Below are 22,308 nucleotides of genomic sequence, written 5' to 3' on the forward strand. Positions count from 1 at the left end.
GAACTGAACTGAAACATACAAATACAAATTTCTAGTGAACGCTATTGAAGGTTTGGAAGACTGACAATTAACACACTGCCCTTCATCACCAGCCCCTTCTCCCCTTGGTTTAGAAATTTTAAGAGGCATAGAAGGAAACATAGATAAAAATATCATCTTCATGGCTAAGAAGCTATGACAGAGGTATGGCCAAGTGCGCTTGTTTATGCCCTGAATTGCACTTATCACCCCTCTTCCCAAAACCTCAGGCTGCGAGGGCTAACCCTGTCTCATCAGGCCTAACTTGCAGGTGTAGAGGTCTAGACCAGCCACCTCTGCGGGTGGAGGGACTGGCCAGCCAGGTGTTCCTTCTCCCAAACCCACAATCAGAGGAGCTGCTGCTCCCTGGGCAGGGACAGGGCAGGCGGTTGGGAGTGTTCCCCTAGTAGTGGTCCCCTTACTTGGAAACCTGAGACAGGAGAAATAATTGATTCTCCGCGCCCCCCTCCCCCCAATACAGACAAGGGCTACAGTAGGAAAAGCAAAGGAATCAATGAGTACAGGAGGATTGCTCAGTTAGAATCTGGATACTAGGAAGGCTCCTTTGAGTGGGACTCTAAAAACGAGCCCCCAAGCAGTTTGGATCCAGAACCCAAAATATTTACCTTCAGAGACTAGATCCTGCGGGGCTTAATGTTAAGGAGCTGGGTTTTTTCTTAAGAGCAAACACACATATTGAAGAGTTTAGGCAGGAGATTGACAGATCAGTTTAGCATTTTCAAAAGCTTATTCTGCCAGCCAAGAGGGTTGGAGGCAGATAAGAGACAGGGTTGCCAAAATTAGTAAATAAAATTACAAGATGCCCAGTTGAGTCTTAAATTCAAATTGGCAACAAATAAGTATGTCCCAAATATCATAAGGGACATGAGTGAGTGAGTGAGTGAGTGAAAGTTGCTTAGTCGTGTCCAACTCTTTGTGACCCCATTGACCATACAGTCGATGGAGTTCTCCTGGTCAGAATACTGGAGTGGGAAGCCTTTCCCTCCTCCAGGGGATTTTCCCAACCCAGGGATGGAACCCAGGTCTCCTGCATTGCAGGCGGATTCTTTACTGTCTGATCCACTAGGGAAACCCAAGAATACTGGAGTGGGTAGCCTATCCCTTCTCCAGTGGATCTCACTTATACTTAAAAAAAAATTGTTGTTTATCTGAAATTAGTGCTTATCTGTTGGCCCGCATTTAACTGGGTGTTGCGTGTGTTATAGTGATGGGGTGGATACCCATCCTGTTGGGGAGGTGGACTCCTGATGATGGGTTGATGCAGTGAATGGGAGCTACAGTCTGGAGTCAAGGCTGACTCAGACTCCAGGGGAGCCTTGGGATGGACAGAGGTGTCAGTACAGTCGATGTCTCAGAGTGGGATTAACGATAGCTTTGACATTCTGCTACTCTTGTAAAGCTGTGTGCCCTCTGTAGCCAAGTACTATAACATTTACCTCTTTATTAACCTATTTCAATATAAGCTAGTATGGGAGCTGGGACACAGGAGAAGGGCCCTGGGCACTGCCAAAGGAGAGTGACAAAAACGCTGTTCCGTCCAACCATCATGGGCCTGGGGAGCACAGCACATCACTGAAGAAATGATCATAAAAGCCTCGAAACTCAGAAGACAATGGAATTTGTCTGAAGACAAGAGGGTTACTCTGTTCTGGTCTTCTGACTGTGTGACTCTGGACAAGTCCCTTCATGATTCCTCTATTATGCAAGTTGTGATGTAAATATAGCCTGTCTTATTACGTGGCTGTTGTGAATGTTTTGTGAATTACAGATATGAACAATATTTGAATGATATTCAGATTCTGTTACGAACAGCATGTTTGCATCCTATGAAGATTTGTATGTTGAAGCCTTAACCCCCAGGGTGATGGTATTTGGAGACGAGGCCTTTGAGAAGTAGTTAGGGTTAGATTAAGTCATGAGGATGGGGCCCTCATGATGAGATCGGCAGCCTTAGAAGAAGAGAAATCTCGCAGTGTGTCTCTGTCTGCCTTCACACGTGAACACTGGAAAGGCCACGTGAGGACACTGTGCGTGGCTTGCAAGCCAGGAAGAGTTCTCACCAGAACCTGACCCCGCTGCCCGCCGACCTCTGCCAGGCTTCCAGCCTACAGAACCGTGAGAAATACATGTCTGTTGTTTAAGTCACCCAGTCTATTCACCAATGTCTTTCCATGCTGATGAAAACAGGTGCTATTAATTTTACAAAAGTAATTAGGTACAAGTGAGCAAGAAATTAACAGCGAAGCAACATCTCCTGCTATTTTTAGTCTGCCAGTGAACGTGCTAAATCTGTCAGCCAGGATGCCTCTCACCTGCGGCCTCGGGTCTCGAGTTTCAGGGTGAAATATATGTGTGTATTGCCTTGCCTTCTCCTTTTCCCAAACACACACCTTAAGGGCCGCTTTGAGAAGGAGATGTCACAAAGGGTACAAGTGTGTGAGGAAGAAGAAAGGGAGCTTGGTTGCTAGGAAACCAGGGAACCAGTTTAGTTCAACAGCCGCTAGGCGTTTAAGGGCTGTGTGAATTGTGCTGACTACATGCATGTGAGCATGGGGCTGGGGAGGGGGGCACTTCTCTTTTAGCACAAACTAGAAAACTGGGGCAGGGGGAGGCTTCCCAGGTGGCCCTAGTGGTGAAGAACCCTCCTGCCGGTGCAGGAGACAGAAGAGATACGGATTTGATCCCTGGGTCGGGAAGATCCCCTGGAGGAGGGCATGGCAACCCACTCCAGTATCTTGCCTGGAGAACCCCACGGACAGAGGAGCCCGGTGGGCTATGGACACGCCTGAAGTGACTTAGCATGCATTCACACAGAAAACTGAAGCATCCAGCGCTCCAGTCAGAAATCAGGTGTAAAAAGATGCTGGACAGTGTAAGGCTTCCTGTGACTAGAGACAGAAGTCCAGTTCCAACAAAGGGAATTTATTAGATAATTGGGTGGTCCAGGGCTGGATCTGGCTTCAGGGAGGGCTGGATCCAGTGACTGGACTGAAGTCGTTAGCTCACTCTCCGTATCCCTCTGTGCAGTGGGCTCATTCTCCTATTTTTCTGTCCCTAAAGGGGGACAGGGCTCTCTGCTTGTGGTAGGGAAGGGGTAATCTGGCTTCGGGGAAGTCCAGGTTCCTCTCTTTCAGGGAGCTACCTTCAGCAAAGAAAGATCTTCTCTTTCCCATGATCCATGTGTGAAATCCCATGCAAGGAATCGGATTAGCTCTGCTTCAATCAGAGGCTCTCCCATTGGACTGATGACTATGGCCGGAGGAACAGAATATTCTGATTTACAACCCCACCAGAACCATACAGAATAGAGAAAGGCAGTTTCCCCAAAGAAATATGGAATCTGTTACAAGAAATTGAGGAAATGGAAGTAGGCAGATCAAGCTGATGTCCACCACATTACTTGAAAAGACATCCATGAGTTTGCTGTGACTTTTATCCATTTGGGAACTTTGGGAGGGAGGTCCCGGAGGGAGGGGATATGTGTACACGTGTAGCTGATTCACTTCATCGTATAGCAGAAGCTAACACAACATCATAAAGCAACTATACTCCAATCATAAAATAAGGTACTCAAGCAGCCATGGAGAGGTCCTCGTGGTGAGCAACAAGGCCTCCAACCGACAACCAGCAACATCTTGCCATGTGTATAAATCAGCAGCCTTAGAAATAAAACCCCCAGCCCTGCTCAAACCTTCAGACGACTGGACTCTGGCTGACGTCCTGATAGCACTCCTGTGAGAAATCCTGAGCCAGAATCCTTAAGCCACTTCCAAACTCCCGAATCTGAGAAACTAGGAGATAGTGGCTGTTTGTTCTTTGAAGCTACTAAATTGTGGTGTAATTTGTTGCATAGAAATAAACACAATACTACTGCTACTGCTGTTGCTAAGTCACTTCAGTCGTGTCTGACTCTGTGCGACCCCATAGACGGCAGCCCACCAGGCTCCCCCGTCCCTGGGATTCTCCAGGCAAGAACACTGGAGTGGGTTGCCATTTCCTTCTCCAATGTGTGAAAGTGAAAAGTGAAAGTGAAGTCGCTCAGTCGTGTCTGACTCTTAGCAATCCCATAGACTGCAGCCTACCAGACTCCTCCATCCATGGGATTTTCCAGGCAAGAGTACTGGAGTGGGGTGCCATTGCCTTCCCTGAAACACAGTACTACAAGGTAAAAAAAAATAGGTACAGAGATTAAGTGGTAAAATGTATATTTATACAGCATAATACTAAATAGGCTTCCCAGGTGGCACTAGTGGTAAAGAACCCACCTGCCAATGCCGGAGACAGAAGAGACATGTGTTCAATGCCTGGGTTGGGAAGATCCCCTGGAGGAGGACGTGGCAACCCACTCCAGTGTTCTTGCCTGGGAAATCCCATGGACGGAGGAGCCTGGTGGGCTGAAGTCCATGGAGTCGCAAAGACTTGACTGAAGGACTGAAGGGACTTAGCACGCATGCATATACACACACACACACATATATACTAAATAACAAGAAAAAAGGAGGTACAGTTATATTTACTGACTTAAGAATGTGGCTTTGATCTATGTTAAGAGAAAAAGCAGATTGTAAAATGGTTGTAAATGTAAATTTAATAATCATAACAGCATGTAAAATGTAGGATTTTTGTAAAAAATGAATATTTAGAGAAATAACCCTATTGACATCTGCCCCAAATTGTTACCAGTGGCTCTCTTATGGGCAGTTGCTACTGAATTCTTTTTTGTTATCAACTCTGAAGGTATGACATTTACATGAACATGTATTATTTTTATATTAAAAAAAATAAATATGGACATTTAAAAATGAATAACTTTGTTGAGATATAACCCATATATCATAAATGTATCCTTTTGAAGTATACAATTCAGTGTTTTTTTTTAGCATATTCAGTTCAGTTCAGTTCAGCCGCTCAGTTGTGTCCGACTCTTTGCAACCCCGTGAATTGCAGCACGCCAGGCCTCCCTGTCCATCACCACCTCCCAGAGTTTACTCAAACTCATGCCCATCGAGTCGGTGATGCCATCCAGCCATCTCATCCTCTGTCATCCCCTTCTCCTCCTGCCCCCAATCCCTCCCAGCATCAGGGTCTTTTCCAATGAGTCAACTCTTCGCATGAGGTGGCCAGTTGTACAAATATCACCACTATCTAATTTCAGCGCAATTCTGTCACATCAAAAAGAAACTCTAAAGCTGTTAGCAGTCACTACCCATTCTCCCTTCCCCCACAGCATGTGGAAAACACTAATTCACTCCCTGTTCCTATATATTGCCTATTCTGGGTTATTTCCTACAAATGGAATCAATAATGTATGGCCTTTTCTATCTGACTTCTTTTGTTAGAATAGTGTTTCCGAGGTTCACCCATGTGGTGGCATGGATCAGTATTTCTTTCTTTATTGCTGATTAACATTCAATTACGTGAATGAACCACATTGTTTTTTACCCATTCATCAATTGGTGGTTATTTCGATTCATTCTACTTTTGGCTATTATGAGTAATGCTACTATGAACTTTTGTGTAGAGGTGTTTGTACAGACGTGTTTTCAGTTCTCTTGGGTACGTACCTTGGAGTGGAGTGACTGGGTCATATGGTAATTCAGTGTTTAACTTTTTGAGGAACTGCCAAAAAGTTTCTCAACAGCAGCTATGCCATTTTGCTTCCCCACCAGTAGTGTGTAAGGGTCACAGTTTCTCCTCAGCCTGGTCACACCCATTTCCTATCCTTTAAAATTTTAGTCATCTTCATGGGACTACGGTGGTATTTAGCTGTGGCTCTGATTTGTATTTCTCTAATGATTAATGATGTTGAACATCTGTTTGTGAAATATTTGCCAATTTTAATGTCTTCTTTGGAGAAATATTCCTCGAAATCCTTTGCCCATGAAAAAAATGGGTTATTCATCTCTTTATTGTGGAGTTGCAAGAGTCCTTTGTACATATTTGCAAATATTTTCTCTCATTCTATGGGTTGTCTTTTAATCACATGCTTGATAGTATTCTTTGATACACATTAGAAGATTTTAATTTTTGTGAAATCCATTTTATCTATTTTTTCTTTTGTTACTTATGCTTTTAGTGTCATATCTAAAAAACCAATGCTAAAACCAAGATCATAGCGATATATATTTTCTTCTAAGGGTTTTATAATTTTGAGTGCTTACATTTAGCTCCTTCATCTATTTTGAGTTAAGTTTTGTATATGGTATGAGGTAAGAATCCAACTTCTTTTTTTGCATGTGGGTCCAGTTGTCCCATTTTTTGAAAACATAGTTCTGGTGGTTGCTTAATATTCATAATATGTTACTGTTTGGTTACTCATTCCTTCGTTGCCTTGTGATGTTCTAGATATACATACAATTTACTCCTTGCTCACATCTTTCTTTAGAAAATCTATCCAGCTCATTTTATTGTTATTGTTGTTCAGTCGCTAAGTCATGGTGGACTCTTCGTGACACCATGGGCTGCAGCACACCAGGCTTCCCTGTTCTTCACTATCTACCGGAGTTTGCTCAGATTTAATGTCCATTGAGTCAGTGACGCTATGTAACCATCTCATCCTCTGTCACCCCCCTTCTCCTCCTGCCCTCAATTTTCCCAACATCAGGGTCTTTTTCCAGTGAGTTGGCTCTTTGCATCAGGTGGCCAAAGTATTGGAGCTTCAGCATCAGTCCTTTCAATGAATGAATATTCAGAGTTGATTTCCTTTAGGATTGTCTGGTTTGATCTCCTTGCGGTCCAAGGGACTCTCAAGAGTCTTCTCCAAAACCACAGTTTAAAGGCAACAGTACTTCTGTGCTCAGCCTTCTTTATGGTCCAACTCTCACATCCATACATGAGTACTGGAAAAACCATCGCTTTGACTACACAAACCTTTGTTGACAAAGTGATGTCTCTGCTTTTTAATATGCTGTCTAGGTTTGTCATACCTTTCCTTTCAAGGAGCAAGCGTCTTTTAATTTCAAGGCTGCAGTCACCATCTGTGGTGATTTTGGAACCCAAGAAGAGAAAATATGTCACTGCTTCCACTTTTTCCCTGTCTATTTGTCATGAAGTGATGGGACCAGATGCCATGATCTTAATTTTTTGAATGTTGAGTTTTAAGCCAGATTTTTCACTCTTCTCTTTCACCCTCATCAAGAGGCTCTTTAATTCCTCTTTGCTTTCTACCATTAGAGTGGTATCAGCTCATAGCCACAGAAAAAGCAACTGCTAGAGATCTCATAATCAGTGCCTTTGGACATGATTGGACCACAGGTAGATAGTCAAAGCTGATCCTATCAGATCTTTCCTTTAGGAATTTAACATTGGGGATACTAAAACTATGCCAGTCAAATTTGTGGAAATGAGTTTAAAGGTAATACAAATGATAAGGATTGAGGTTACAATGATGAAGTCTGTATGAAGTGGACAGAAGTTGGCCATAAAAACAGTGAGCAATTGTGTAGGCATATTTAAAACTGAGACTTTGAGAGAACTCTGGTTCTCTCTTGAGAGATTTGTGGTTGGGTAACTAGTTTTATGAAGCCTGTAAGATTCTCCCCTTCCTTTCAGTTCAGTTCAGTTGCTCAGTCATGTCTGACTCTTTGTGACCCCATGGACTGCAGCACACCAGGCCTCCCTGTCTATCACCAACTCGCGGAGCTTGCTCAAACTCACGTCCATTGAGTCAGTGATGCCATCCAACCATCTCATCCTCTGTTGTCCCCTTCTCCTCCTGCCTTCAATCCCTCCCAGCATCAGGGTCTTTTCCAATGAGTCAGTTCTTCACATCAGGTGGCCAGTATTAGAGTTTCAGCTTCAACGTCAGTCCTTGCAATGAACACCCAGGACTGATTTCCTCTAGGAAGGACTGGTTGGATCTCCTTGAGTCCAAGGGGCTCTCTTTCCTTTACTCCCTTCCTTTACTTCCTCTATTTTCTGGAATTGATTTGAATGGATGTCTGTTCTTTTGCAAACAAACTTTCCCTAAGACAGGCCTTTTATTAGTTAGGAATCTTGATTTGCAAGAGATAAAACACTCAACTGGGTTAAGCCAATAAAGGGCTTTTATTGGTTCCTATACCCAGAAAGCCTACTGTGTAGCCTGATCTTGGGATTCAAAAATGTCATCTAGAACTGGTTCTCTCTCTGTTTTAGGTCTACCTTGTGGAGTGTTCATTTAATTCCCAACCTCTTAGGAACTCTCATCTCTGATCATCTCTGACTATCAACAGTCCCCAAAGGAAGAAAGCACTCTTTCCTGTCACTCCTGTGCAAGTCTGGGATCTACTGATGGTGACCACGATGTGTGAGTCATGTCCATCCCTCGACCAACCCTAGGGGGATCTGCTGCTGGGTCTGAGAATATCCACTCCTGGCGTGGGGGAAACCTCACTGGAGCCACACTGATTGGAAATGACGAGGAGGTTTTCATAAAGGAAATTCTGCATTCTTTTATGAAATAAAAGTGGGAATGGTTTCTGAGTAGCCGAAGTGAAAAGCAGAAGACCACCTCAGGCACTTAAATGAATTCTAATGTTTCTTTACTACTTACGTGAGCATCCTCATACACAAATATTTGTTGATATCTCTCATTATTTCTTTAAGATATGGCTTCATTTCTGTTGCTGCATGACAAACCACCTCAAAACTTCATGGCTTGGGAAAGCAACAGTGATTGATTTCTCACTATTCTGTGGATTGACTGGACTCAGCTGGGATGTTCTGCTCCATGTGCTATAGTTGAAGTCACACTTGTGGCTGCATTCAGCTGAGAGCTTGACTGAGGCAGTATCATCAAAGACAGTCTCTCCATAAATTAGGAATTTGGGGATTAACTTATCTACACTACCATACGTAAAATAGATGACCAACAAGGACCTACTGTGGCAGGGGAACTGTACTAAATATTTTGTAATAACCTAATTTTCACTTTCATGCATTGGAGAAGGAAATGGCAACCCACTCCAGTGTTCTTGCCTGGAGAATCCCAGGAACGATGGAGCCTGGTGGGCTGCTGTCCATGGGGTCGCAAAGAGTCGAACACGACTGAAGTGACTTAGCAGGAGCAGCAGCATAAGGGAAAAGAATCTGAAAAAGACTATCACCTATCTATTTGAACCACTGTGCTATATAACTGAAGCTAATACCCCATTATAAATCAACTGCACATCAGTTAGAAAAGAAGAAGAAAAGGAAAGTGTCTCCTTTTCCAAGGTGACCTCTTATCATTCCATAGTGAAACCTGATCTCCTTTATAGCACGCTGGCTCACTCCCAAGAAGGAGAAATGTATGCGGCTGATAAATCCTAAGGCCTGAGCTTGGATGTCCCAGGATATCACTTCGGCTTCTTTCTCCAAGTCAGAGCAAGTCAGCCGGATTCAAGGGTAGACGAGATAAATATGCCCCTAGAAATAGAAATACTGGGTGAAAGATTATGTACATGTATGATTCATAATACAAAGTATCAAATTTTCCCCAGAAAGGTTGTACCAATGTATAACCACACCCACCCCAGGACTGTGTGAGAGCACGTATTTCACCATGGGAATGCCAACTCTTAGCAACTGCGTAGGTTTAAAAATAACCATGTGATTTATACAGATGTTGTGTCTGGAGCTCTAGCCCATACCTTGGACCACAGTGACAAGGGCCACATCATAGGGATGACAAGGCCCTGGCCTTGGAGAATCTTATGTGCCTTCATGGTGCTGAGCTGTTACACTAGCTTCAGTGGCTACCTCCAGACTTTTATTCAAGAGAGAAATAACCCAGCATCAAGTGGAATTACAGAATCCAAATTTTTAAATGTTGATACGGTCAAATTTTTCTCAGTTTTTTTTCTCACAAAAGTTTGAAAGTGCCATAAATCTTAAGATGTTTTCAAGTCTTAAGATGAAAAATAGCTATAGACAGAGTTGATTTATTATGCTGGATTTATCAATTTTGTACAAAGGGAAGACTGCTCTTACTGGGACTGGAAGGCACCCCCAAGGTTTAGAAATGGTCTTATTGGGTATTAGGTGGAGAACTATAGTTGACATTTACAAGGAACATGCCCTTGGAGTTTATCTGCTAACAACCCTCACTTCCAACTTACAGCTGAAGGTGAAACAGGAGGGTAGGGGGCAGGTCACCGCCTTTAAAAGAATGACATAGCCATAGGACATGACAAAGACTGGTTAGAACCTACTGGATCCAAGATGGCAGGAGACTTGATTTCCAGCAGGACTTGAGCCTCATTATTCACTCATTGTTTTACTCTAGCATCTAAATAAGACACCCGCCAGTGCCACGACAGTTCTGAGGCTGACCATAAAAGGCCAAAGTGTGGGTGGTGACCCAATTCCTAGAAATCCCTGCCCCTTCCTCAAAATATTTGGAATAACCCTCCCACTTACTCAGTTCAGTTCAGTTCAGTCTCTCAGTCGTGTCCGACTCTTTGTGACCCCATGGACTGCAGTACAACATCACCAACTCCCAGAGTTTACCCAAACTCATGTCCATTGAGTCAGTGATGCCATCCAACCATCTCATCCTCTGTTGTCCCCTTCTCCTCCCACCTTCAATCTTTCCCAGCATCAGGGTCTTTTCAAATGAGTCAGCTCTTCGCATCACGTGGCCAAAGTGTTGGAGTTTCAGCTTCAGCATCAGTCCTTCTCATGAATATTCAGGACTGATTTCCTTTAGGATGGACTGGTTGGATGTCTTTGCAGTCCAAGAGACTCTCAAGACTCTTCTCCAACACCCACCTATGAAACTACTCAGCCCCTAAAAACTAACCATGCCATATTTTGAGGCTCTCTCTCTCTCTCTCACCTTCTGAGATGGCCCACACTCTGTCTATGGAGTGTGTTTCTCTCTAAATAAATCCACTTCTTACCCACCACTTCATCTCCGAATTCTTTCACAACAAAGCAAGAACTTCAAATTCATGGGCAACAAAGACACTCTCTCCCACTGAGCTTCGTGGAGCCTGGCTTAACATTTGGATTGCAGTCTGGTTGTGACCTGGGTGCATGTCCTGTGTAAATCAGATCTTCAGCTGAAGATAAAAGGAGATAACACTCGTGTCTTGCAAAAATGGTATAAACAGTAAACAAGTGCCTATGTAATGTTTGCTTTACATGATTCCTGGCACAAAGGTGCTGAGAAATAGTCCTTTCCTTCCCTCTATTGCCTACTTACCCAAGACTCCATAGCACGTGGGTCTTCCATGGGTTTCCTCCTTCAGCTAGCGTGAATGGTCCAAAAGTACTGCTCACTGAAGTGTTTGGCTTTTCAACTCTTTTTTTTTCCCCCCATTTATTTTTATTAGTTGGAGGCTAATTACTTTACAATATTGTAGTGGTTTTTGCCATACATTGACATGAATCAGCCATGGATTTAATCATGGGGTCAGGTTTCTCTCCTGTAAAGTCTGCAGTGTTAACTCTTAAGTAAGATCTCAGCAACCTATGGTATGACTGGGGACTAGCTTTGGCCATGACAATGATAAAGCAGATTTTTATCAACAGGTGTTTGAAGCCCCATGTTGGGCTGTTTTCTTTGTTAATCCCTGCTTTCAGAGGAAGCAATGGTTTTTGCCTGTTTATTTTGCCTGAGTGGGCTCTGAGGTCAACAGAATCCTATTAATTATTCAATTGCACAAACACTTGGTTCCTCTAAAGTTTCCTGGTGTTCTGAGACTTTGTGCCTCAGAGTATTAGTTTAGGTGATTTCTGAATTGGAGCAGAGGCATTAAACAAGCTTGGGCTATGTGGTAGCTTTCTAAGTGCTTATAGTGTGATAGTTTTATCTCTATGAATTATCCATGCTCTTAACATCAGCTTTTCCTTAACTGTCTTCTTTGGTCATCTGCATTTTACTAGTGACCTGTAAATACTTCCTGTATTTCCAAGTTATAAATCCTTTTGGGGTAGGCATCAAGTTATTTGTGATTTTGTCCTCAATAACATCTAAGACAAATACTTTGTACATATCTGGGGCCAAATGATTAAGTGTATAAATGAAACAATGAATGAATAAGTAAACAAAAGTTTTGTTACAGTTTTATTTCTTACATTAAATATTCTGATAACTCGTAAAAGTCATAGAAATTTGTGAATTTAAGAGCTTGTAATCCTACCATGAAAGAAAGACTTTTCTTTTTTCAATATTTAAAATTTTATTTGTTATGTTTATTCTTTTTCAAATTCCTTTCCCATTTAGGTTATTACAGAATATTGAGCAGGGTTCCCTGTGCAATACAGAGGTCCTTGTTGGTTATCTATTTTAAATATCATCATGTGTACATGTCAACTCCAACCTTCAGCTTTGAGCAATGAGTTCTGTATCAGTTAAGAATAGGCTTGGCAGAGACTGGCAGGAAGTCTAAACAGAGCAGCCTGTATAGGTGTGTTATTCAGTGTACTCTTGTCTGACATAGTATAAGGCCAGACGCACCCAGCTATGAGCAGTGTGGCCTCTCGAGTGACAGGCCTCTGGGCTTCTTTCATCATGTGGCATGGCTATCCTCAGTGTGGGACTTCCAACTTCATGGTCCCTGGTGGCTGCTCAGCCTCCTGCCATCATGACAGCAATCCCACCTGAGAGAAGACCACACCCCTTCTTTAAAGACACTGACTTCCCGGAAGTTGCTTTTACCGCTTCTGCTTATATCTCATTGGTCAGAATTCAGTCACGTGAGAGTCTGATAAATAAGGTCTTTATTTTGGTCAACTATGTGTCTGGCTGAACTCTAGAGCTCTATCGCTAAATGGAGAAGGCTCGAACAGATATTGGGGGACACATAGGTTTCTTGGCCGCAATTCGCCACTGCTATTTGGATGAAGTATCAACTCACCATTCTAATCAGTGAGGCCCGTTCTGATCATCACTGCTTGGTCTCTGGCCTCCTCTCTGGTTAGTTATTTATACTGTTTCAGCTCTGTTTTCCTACTTTCACATTTTGAGAAGGACTGGGCTCCACTCCACCTCAGCACCTTTGCACATGCTCCCATAATTGGGATCTAGGAATCCTAGATGGGGTTTCTCTGTCCCCATGATACTGTCTCATAACATCTTGCACTAGCTGTTGGTAACTCTACCACAACTGCAGTTATAAATTATTTATATAATTGTTTTATATCCATCTCTCTTGCTAACCTGTAAGTCGTCTGAGCGCGAGGACTTTGTTCATGCTCTATTTATAGCACCTAGCAGCATTTGGCACAGATTAGGCACTTAATAGATCTTTTTAAAATAAATTCATAAACTTTCTAATGGAATCTTCTGATTTTACAGATGAGGTAACAGTTTAAACACAAATTGAGAAATCTAGATTTTAGTTTCTTTAATCAGTTGGTTAAAATGAAGGTTTCAGCTAATGTTGAAAAACTTCCTGAAATGTTCTGGCCTAATTTCTTGCCTTAGGAAGGACAATGCACCAAACAGTCTTTATTCTTCCTTTGATGGTCAGGGTCTTAGTGTGGCCAAGGGTCAGCACCATTGATAACCATTGATCAGTCCTGACTGAAAACCACAGATTCAGAATGAGAAAGAAACTGCCTGCGATCTGCTGACTCTGGGCTGCAAGCCTGAAAAGTTGCTTTCAACAAGTGTGCTCAACGTTCAATTCTCTTCATCTCAATCACCTCTTTCTCCCAAAAGTAGTGTGCCAAAAAATTCTAGTGATTGTGCTTCCCAGTTGATGGAGGATTTATTTTATGCAGGAATTCTCACCTTTGTTTTGAAGGAAAAAATAACTTTGTAAAAAGTGTCAGTTGCCTACTGGGGCTGTGCTTGACAGTCATGTATGAGTTCAACAATTCTTATTTTAAAACAGTGGAGGAAAATGGCATTATTTCTTGTCATCCTGATCTTTAAATATCAACTGCTAGAATCAACACAAAGGAGGGAGGCCAGGAAGAAGGAAGCTAATCTTTGGGGTGCCCTGAATCCTGGGGATGGCCCAGAATCTTCAGAGTGTCATGATTTAAGAAGTTGAGATGTTTTGAAAGCTGTGAGTCTCAGTTGTCCTGGGATACAGGACTTCGATAGATTGAGGAAACAGAGTCTTTTCCATTTGTCACAGGTTCCTCAAACTACAGTCTGTTTTTGGAGTTTGTCCAAGATTTTAATTTAATGCTGCATGTCTTTCATTCTTAAAAGTTTGTTGTTTTAACCTTTTCCTCTAATTCCCTGTAACTAAAAAAAATGGACATTTTTCTTCCTTGCATTTAAAATAACTCACCTCCTTTGCTCTGAGGTCAAAGGCCCCTTTCCTTCCCCCAGCTCATCACCGCCTTCCTCAAGGTTGACACCTCTCTCCTGTGAAATGTGGCATAATTAACAAATCGAGGAGCTAAAAGTAGGAGATGAAAGGGTGAGGAAGCAAAGTGTATGATGGTGACAAACGTTAATTTGAACAGAAGCCAGTTCTCTTCCCAAACTGTTCCCAAAATAATTTTTCTAGAGAGCTGTAGTCATCAAAGTCTAAACACAAACCAGGAGTAAAGGCTAAAATGTTACCCGTTTAAAAATGCTGCTTCACAGTTATCTCAGCAATTAACACTTCAGATGGGGTTGTTTCCTTTAAAATATGCACCTACCTCTCTGAGTTAGGAGAATGCCTCTGGACCTAATCTTAGGAGCTCTGAGCGGGGGTGAATGGATGGGGATTTGGGCAGGGTAACTGTCAGTCACTGAGTGTTCTGGCTGCTTAATATTCAGGATGATATGATCAAGTAGGGATGCAATCAATCAAACGGGGCTTCAGCGGGGGGCAGAGGGAGGGGTGGGGGACGGCGTTTCCAGGGCACGGGTAGCAGGTGCCTGCTGTGTGTCTGCCCTGTGGGGAAATCTATTTTCGGCTTGGATGCCCATGAGGAACTGATGCTTCCTGTCACAGAAATGTTAAGCAGCCCCTCCCTGCACCTCGGCTAAGTGGCAGATACCAGCCAAACGTAGGTGGCATGCTCAGCACCAAAGGGAGGGTCGTGCGGGGCTGCCATCTCGGGAGGGTAGGCAGAGGGAGGGACCCGGTATTTCTGGTAGGCAGAGCATATCAGGGAAATCAAACCCTCTCTAATGGTAACTCTGACGAAGACTCAGTCCTGCTTCTCGCCTAGAAATAGGGAGAGACTCAAGGCCAGTCCCGAGAGGGTGGGAGAGGAAGGCAGCACGGCACATCCAAGGGAAGACCAGCAGCCCTTGGCAAAGGACCTCGTGGGACCTCGAGGATTTGCTGAGGATTGGCGCTGGTCTGCGGACTCTTGGTTTACTGATCTGCAGTGTAAGAAACACAGAGATTTAGGGAAAAGCATTTAGAAAAGAGGATAAGACCTTGATAACTGCTGCAACATCTAACTGCGGTTCTGGACTCTTGTTTATCTTGTACCAGAGCGGCCTTTCTGTTTGGATTGGAGGCCACAAGACAACATGGGAGACATGCACCTAAGATCACTTAGGAGACAGAGAAAGCCCCGAGGAGTGGTGGGTATGTAGGAATGAGCCCAAGGGGACAGGGGAGGGCAGAAGAGACAACAGACTTGTCCCATTGAACTGGGCTGGGCCACTCTGAGCATTGTCAAATTGTCGCACTAAGACACATGGTGTGATAGATTAGTTTGCCAGTTTTAACCCCAAAGTGTATCAAATCAAGAACCCATTTTTCATCATAAGATAATCTGAATTTATTATTTAAATGGTTAAATGCTAAAATGGGTACAGATGAATTATGATGGGACAACAAAATTTATTTGAGTATCGTGGTGATTCTTGATATTAGTCACTTATACATATATTTCCAAGGAAGCATGTGTACAATTTTTGTAATTCTTTTATCATTGATACATTTGTCAGACAGCTATCTGAATCATGTGGCCCCACTGGAATCGTTCTATGGCTTAGAATGGCCACAGCTGGGTGTGCCGAACCTTCTGGAGTATTTCTTTCAGCCGTGAGACTGAGTTCTCACCGGCTATGCTACAAATCTTTCCTCTACACTTGAAAGGCTTACATTTCTACCTCAACAAATTACAATCCATAAAAAAAAAAAAAAACCACCTTCATTATCAAAATTTATAGCTTGTTCCTGGATTCTTATAACTTATCTTGTACCAGAGCTATGTTGTTTGGGTGGAAGGCAATAAGAAAAACATGAAAATATACACCTAGACTACTCACACCCAATAGAAAGCTATCCATCTATGGAGGGGGGCTGTTGTCTGAATGGATGGATACTTATGAGTTAAACTAGGGACCAGTGTGGTGGAGCCCCGGGGAGCAGAGGCTGGGTAGGAAAAACATGTAAACACACCATCAGGAGTTACCGGTTTGAAACTCGCCTCTGCCTCTCAATCAGCTGAGTGATCTTGAGCAAGTCACTTAACCTCCCCATGCCTTAATTTTCTCATCTATAGAACGGGAAACAGGAGACGCTTTTCTGGTGGGTTTTTTTTTTTTTCCTGTTTCTTTTTTATTTTTATTGTGCTGAAATACATGTAACATGACATTTATCATCTGAATCATTTTTAGGTGCACCATTCACTGGCATTAAGAATACTCACACTGTTGGCTGCTGCCACAATCATCTACCCACAGAACTCTTTTCCTTTTTTTTTTAATTGGAATATAACTGCTTGACAGTGTCGTGTTGGTTTCTGCTATACAACAACACGATCAGCCACCTGTGTGCACACACGCCTCGCTCTTGAACTTCCTCCCGCCCCGCCATTCAGCCCCCCTGGCCATCCCAGAGCGCCAAGCTGAGCCCCCTGTGTTACACAGAAGCCTCCCCAGCTGTCTATATACACATGTCAGTGCTACTCTCCCAACTCATCCTGCCCTCTCCTGACCCCCCTGTGCCCACAAGTCCATTCTCCATCTACATCTCTATTCCTGCCCTGCAAATAGGTTCAGTTCAGTGCAGTTGCTCAGGCGTGTCCCACTCTCTGCGACACCCTGGACCGCAGCACTCCCTGTCCATCACCAACTCCCTGAGGTTACTCAAACTCATGTCCATTGGGTCAGTGATGCCATCCAACCATCTCATCCTCTGTCATCCCCTTCTCCTCCTGCCCTCAATCTTTCCCAGCATCAGTGTCTTTTCAAATGAGTCAGCTCTCCGCATCAGGTGGCCAAAGTATTGGAGTTTCAGCTTCAGCATCAGTCCTTCCAATGAACACCCAGGACTGATCTCCTTTAGGATGGACTGGTTGGATCTCCTTGCAGTCCAAGGGACCCTCAAGAGTCTTCTCCAACACCACAAACAGGTTAATCAGTACCATTTTTCTAGATTCCATATAAATGCATTAATATAAAATATCTCTTTTTCTTTTTCTCTTTCTGACTTACTTCACTCTGCATGACAGGCTCTAGGTTCATCCACATCACTGCAACTGACTCAATTTTGTTCCTTTTAATGGCTGAGTAATAATCAATTGTGTATCTGTACTGCAACTTCTTTATCCGTTTTTTTTGGTCAATGGACATCTAGGTGGCTTCCATGTCATGGCTATTGTAAACAGTGCAGCATGAACATTGGGGTGCAGAACTCTCTTCATCTTGCAAAACTGAAACTCTGTACCTATTAAACAACAACACCCCACTTTTCTGGGTTCTGGTGTAGTCCAGACAACAGAGTGTATTGAGATTATGGATGGCGTGAGGACAGCAGAAAATGTAAAGGGCCAGACAGTAAATTCTTTGGCATTGTGAGACTGTGTCTGTTACAGCTATTCACCTCTGCTACTGTAGCATGAAAGAAACTGTGTCATAATATATAAATGAATGTCCTAATATAAGCTTATTGGTAACACTAGATAGTAGGCCAAATAGGCCCAAGGATCAAAGTTCATCGACCTTTGAACTAGAAGACTAGAGACTTGAATTTGAGTCCTGGCCCTGTTTATGCTGGCGTTTGGCCTCATCTAAACGATTTCTAGTTTTTCCATCTAGTTTTCCATCACCGTCAGACCCTCCCAGGGCTGTTCAGTCTCTGCCATGTGGAAGAGGGAGGCAGATAACAATGAACCTTGCAAGAGTGAAAGGATTTGAATGAACAGCATTTTGACCGAAAACAAAAATTATAGCAATACATAAGATGAAATACTACAGTGTAAGAACAATGTGAGTGAGGAAGAAGGTAGCATAATGCTTAAAAAGATGCAGCAAAGAGTTGCGTGACTTCTTCGGTGCCCCAGGAAATCAAACAGACTGCAGGCTGACTTCACCTGCCTGCCATCAGGAAATCCCCTGCAACCCAACGCCAGATGGTGGTCTGGCGCTCAGGGGCCTGACCTCCTGTCTCCCTGAGCACATGGGCAGAGCTGAGGGCCTACGTGGGAGGGGAGCTGCAGCAGATGTTATCACCGCCTGCCCCCAACCCCTCACTTCCTTTGTCTGCATGTGGGGCAGGCCAGAGATGCTGGCAGGTCACTTCTCAGGAGCTACCTCCAACCAGTGCGAGACGGGAGCAGGTGGGTCTGTGTCTCCTTGGCTGAGCCAACTCTGAGTTGTTTGCCCGGAGACTCGTGCAGGCTGGAGTCCGGTTCCCACAGTAGTCAACTCACCACCACCACGTCCTCTCCTGCTTTCATTCCTCGTCTGTCTTACTCCTGCCCTCCCTACAAGCATTTCCTAGGATCCTCTCTCTAATGAACTACTAGTGTCCAGTTTTTTGTCTTAGGGTCTGCCTCTTGGGAAACTCAAAAGAAGACAAAGGCACATGGATATGCAGGCATTCAGTTCAGTTCAGTTCAGTCACTCAGTCGTGTCCGACTCTTTGCGACCCCATGAATCACAGCACGCCAGGCCTCCCCGTCCATTGCCAACTCCAGGAGTTTACTCAAACTCGTGTCCATCGAGTCAGTGATGCCATCCAACGATCTCGTCCTCTGTTGTCCTCTTCTCCTTCTGCCTTCAATCTTTCCCAGCATCAGGGTCTTTTCCAGTGAGTCAGTTCTTCACATCAGGTGGCCAAAGTATTGGAGTTTCAGCTTCAGCATCAGTCCTCCCAATGAATATTCAGGGCTGATTTCCTTTGGGATGGACTGGTTGGATCTCCTTGCAGTCCAAGGGACTCTCAAGAGTCTTCTCCAACACCACAGTTGAAATTAGGAGAGTCAAAGGCTGACACAGAGTTGCTGTAATAGTCAGGATCATAAGGGAGTTCCCTTCAGTCTGACCACCCTGGAGCACAGTCTTCTAGAAGAAATTCAGAATACTCATGTGTCAGGGAAAGTTTTAGGTGTGCAAAAGTCTCCATCTCTGTGCAAGAAAGCTAGTCGTCTACAACCACCAACATGAATAAAACACAGTCCTCACTGGCCAGGAGCTTGTCATTTGGTTCTTCCAGGACAGCAAAAAGATTATTCAGTGAATAGTCCTTTTTTTCAGTTTGAATAAAAAGGGATCTTCCATGGAGTCTTCACACTTGTTGATGCCTCAACCTGTGGTTCCAGGGGATGTCTCTCGGTTTCCAAAACTCTTTTAGCTTGTTTCTGGACTTTTGAACACGCTCTTCTTTCTGCCTGGAATACTCACCTTGTTTGTTGTACCTGGGTTCTACTCCCCAGTCCATTTCCTGTGGAGAACCTTCCCTGATCTTCCCTAGATCGAGATTTGTGTCCACTCTTATTATGTTCCTGCAGTGCCCTGTTCTTTTACCATCATTGCACGTATGAAATCGTATGGCTTGCTTATTTGGTTATGAGAGGTCAAGGTCACACTTATTTAAATCCTTACCTCCAGTGCTTAGCAGAGGGACTGGGGTGCTCAGTAAATATTTATTAAATAAATTAACAATACGCTTAAAAGGAGAAGGACCCATCCTAGGGCTCCCCAGTAGTTTATAGAACACTTGAAGGGAGAAGTAGATACAGAGGTGACCACTGATAAACGTCCAGGTTTCCTTGTCCGCCTCAACCAATCATCTTCAAAGGCTCTGGGCCAATGTTGGTCAGGACCAGACCAGCAAGCTCACACTTGGGTGGTTAGGGTTGGCAGCCTTCAGATATCCCATCTGTCCAGCCAGCAAACCGGTCAGCCAGCCATTCCCTCTATCTACCCATTCATCGAACAATTCTTGAATTCCTGTTCTCTTTCAGGTATTACGCTAATCACTGGGGACATGAAGAGATCTGATCCCTGCCCTTTAGAAGTTACACGTCAGTCCAATTGAGAAAATAAGTAAAAACTATTGCAATAAATGGATCAGTAGAGACAGTATTAACTGTTTGGAAAACTTGGCAGGAGGGGGTACCTTCTGCTGGTTGCCTTTGCCCCTGTTCTCCAACAACATATACTTTGTTCACAAATGTGGCTTCAGAAGTTGGAGTTACCTCTTCCCTGTGGCTAAATGCGTGGTTATGCTGTCACCTGCTTCCACATGGATTTATTTCTTCTTCTTCACTTTTCCTCATCTTTGCATGGAGCTAATTCCTTGAGGCCCAGAATCTAATGTATGACTGAAGGTTCTAGCAGGGTGGATGGTGTCATGGGCATTTATCTTGCCCTGAGAGGGGGTTCCAGCTGTGCCTCTGTTACTTCGAGAATAATTTCGCTTCCCGCAACAACTTTCAGCTACCTACCAATTCGTATTAAGCCTCTTATTGGGCCCGTAGAGTATGCAGTAATAATAACACATCCATCTGTGTAGTATTTTACACTTTTCTAAGAACTGCCTGAGTTCCCTGGTAGCTCAGATGGTAAAATGTCTGCTGCAATGTGGGAGACCCGAGTTCGATCCCTGAGTTGAGAAGATCCCCTGGATCTTCGTGTCACAAAGAGTTGGACACGACTGAGCGACTTCACTTTCGTTCACTTTAAGAACTGCATAGAATTTCAGGATTGAAAGGAGCATTCAAGGTCGTCATCTAGTCCAGCCACTCGTCTGATATCCAGGTGTCCTCTCTACAGCATATGCTGACGCCCACCTACTGCCTGCTAAGACAGCCCCTCCACTTCCCTGATCTGGAGCCACTCAGAGCTAGAAAGCAAACCTTTGTATAGTACATAACTACTTGCATGCATGCTCAATCGCTCAGTCGTGTCCGACTCTGTGACCCCATGGACTGTAGCCTGCCAGGCTCCTCTGTCCATGGAATTTTTTAGGCAAGAATACTAGAGTGGGCTGCCATTTCCTCCTCCAGGAGATGTTCCTGACCCAGGGATCAAACTCATGTCTCCTGCGTTTCCTGCTTTGGCAGGCAGATTCTTTACCAATGAGCCCCCTGGGAAGCCCAAATGCCTGCTTACTATGTGCCTGGAGTCCCAGTTCTCAGATTTAGTTCCCAACCCCCTTGATCTCATCTGTTCAACACCTTGTTCTTCACTTTACTCTCCCAGCCTCTTGCCTATCTCTTAACACCTCCTAACCCCATCCCTCCAGTTCAAACCATCTTTTAGACTCTTGTCTTCCTGGATAGGGGACCATGGTAGTACTTGGATAGGCCCCTCTTTGTAGTGGTTGCTATAACAAATTATGCCAAAGTATAGCAACATAAACATCATATATGCTTATGGATCCTCAGGGTCAGGAGTTCAGACACCACTGACCTCTGGTCCATAATGTCCAGGGCCTTGGCTAAAAAGTCTAAAATGATGGGAAATTATCATCTCAAGTCTCATTCACTCACATGTGTACCAGTGGATGCCGGCTCTTGGCTGGGTAGACTTAAGTGGCTAGAAAATACTTAGAACATCTGCAGGTGGCCTTTCTCTTTTTTAAACTTTTATTGGAGTATAGTCGATTTACAATGTTGTGTTCATTTCAGGGGTACATCAAGGTAAATCAGGGATACATATACCCACTCTTTTAGATTCTTTCCCCGTATAGGGCATTACAGAGCACTGTATAGACCCCTGTACTATACAGTAGGTCCTTGTTAGTTAACGACTTTATTTGCAGGTGACCTTTCTATGTGGCTGCTTTCCCATGGCATGGTGACAGGGTTCCAGCGCCAGAGTGAAGAGAGGAAACAGGGAAAAAGAGACAGTCAGGCGGAAGAGTCATATTTCTGATGACCTATCCTTTTAAGTCACATGGGATTATTTTCACTACTGGTCAAGATAGTTACAGAGATCTGCCTGTATTCAAGGGGGGAGAACACAGGTTCCCATCCCTGGAGGGAGTGGCAATGCCATGATGTAAGAACACGTGGGATCAGATGTGCATTGGCATGACTGGCTTTGGAAAACACATCTTCCTGAGCGCTCAATGGCTGTCCTTCTGTGCCCTGCCCCCAGGGAATCCCTCTGACACAGACAGCATCATCCCTGGCTATACATTCTGTAGCCAGTATTCC

Source organism: Cervus canadensis, chromosome 7, assembly GCF_019320065.1.
Source record: "Cervus canadensis isolate Bull #8, Minnesota chromosome 7, ASM1932006v1, whole genome shotgun sequence".
NCBI classification, from domain to species: Eukaryota; Metazoa; Chordata; class Mammalia; order Artiodactyla; family Cervidae; genus Cervus; species Cervus canadensis.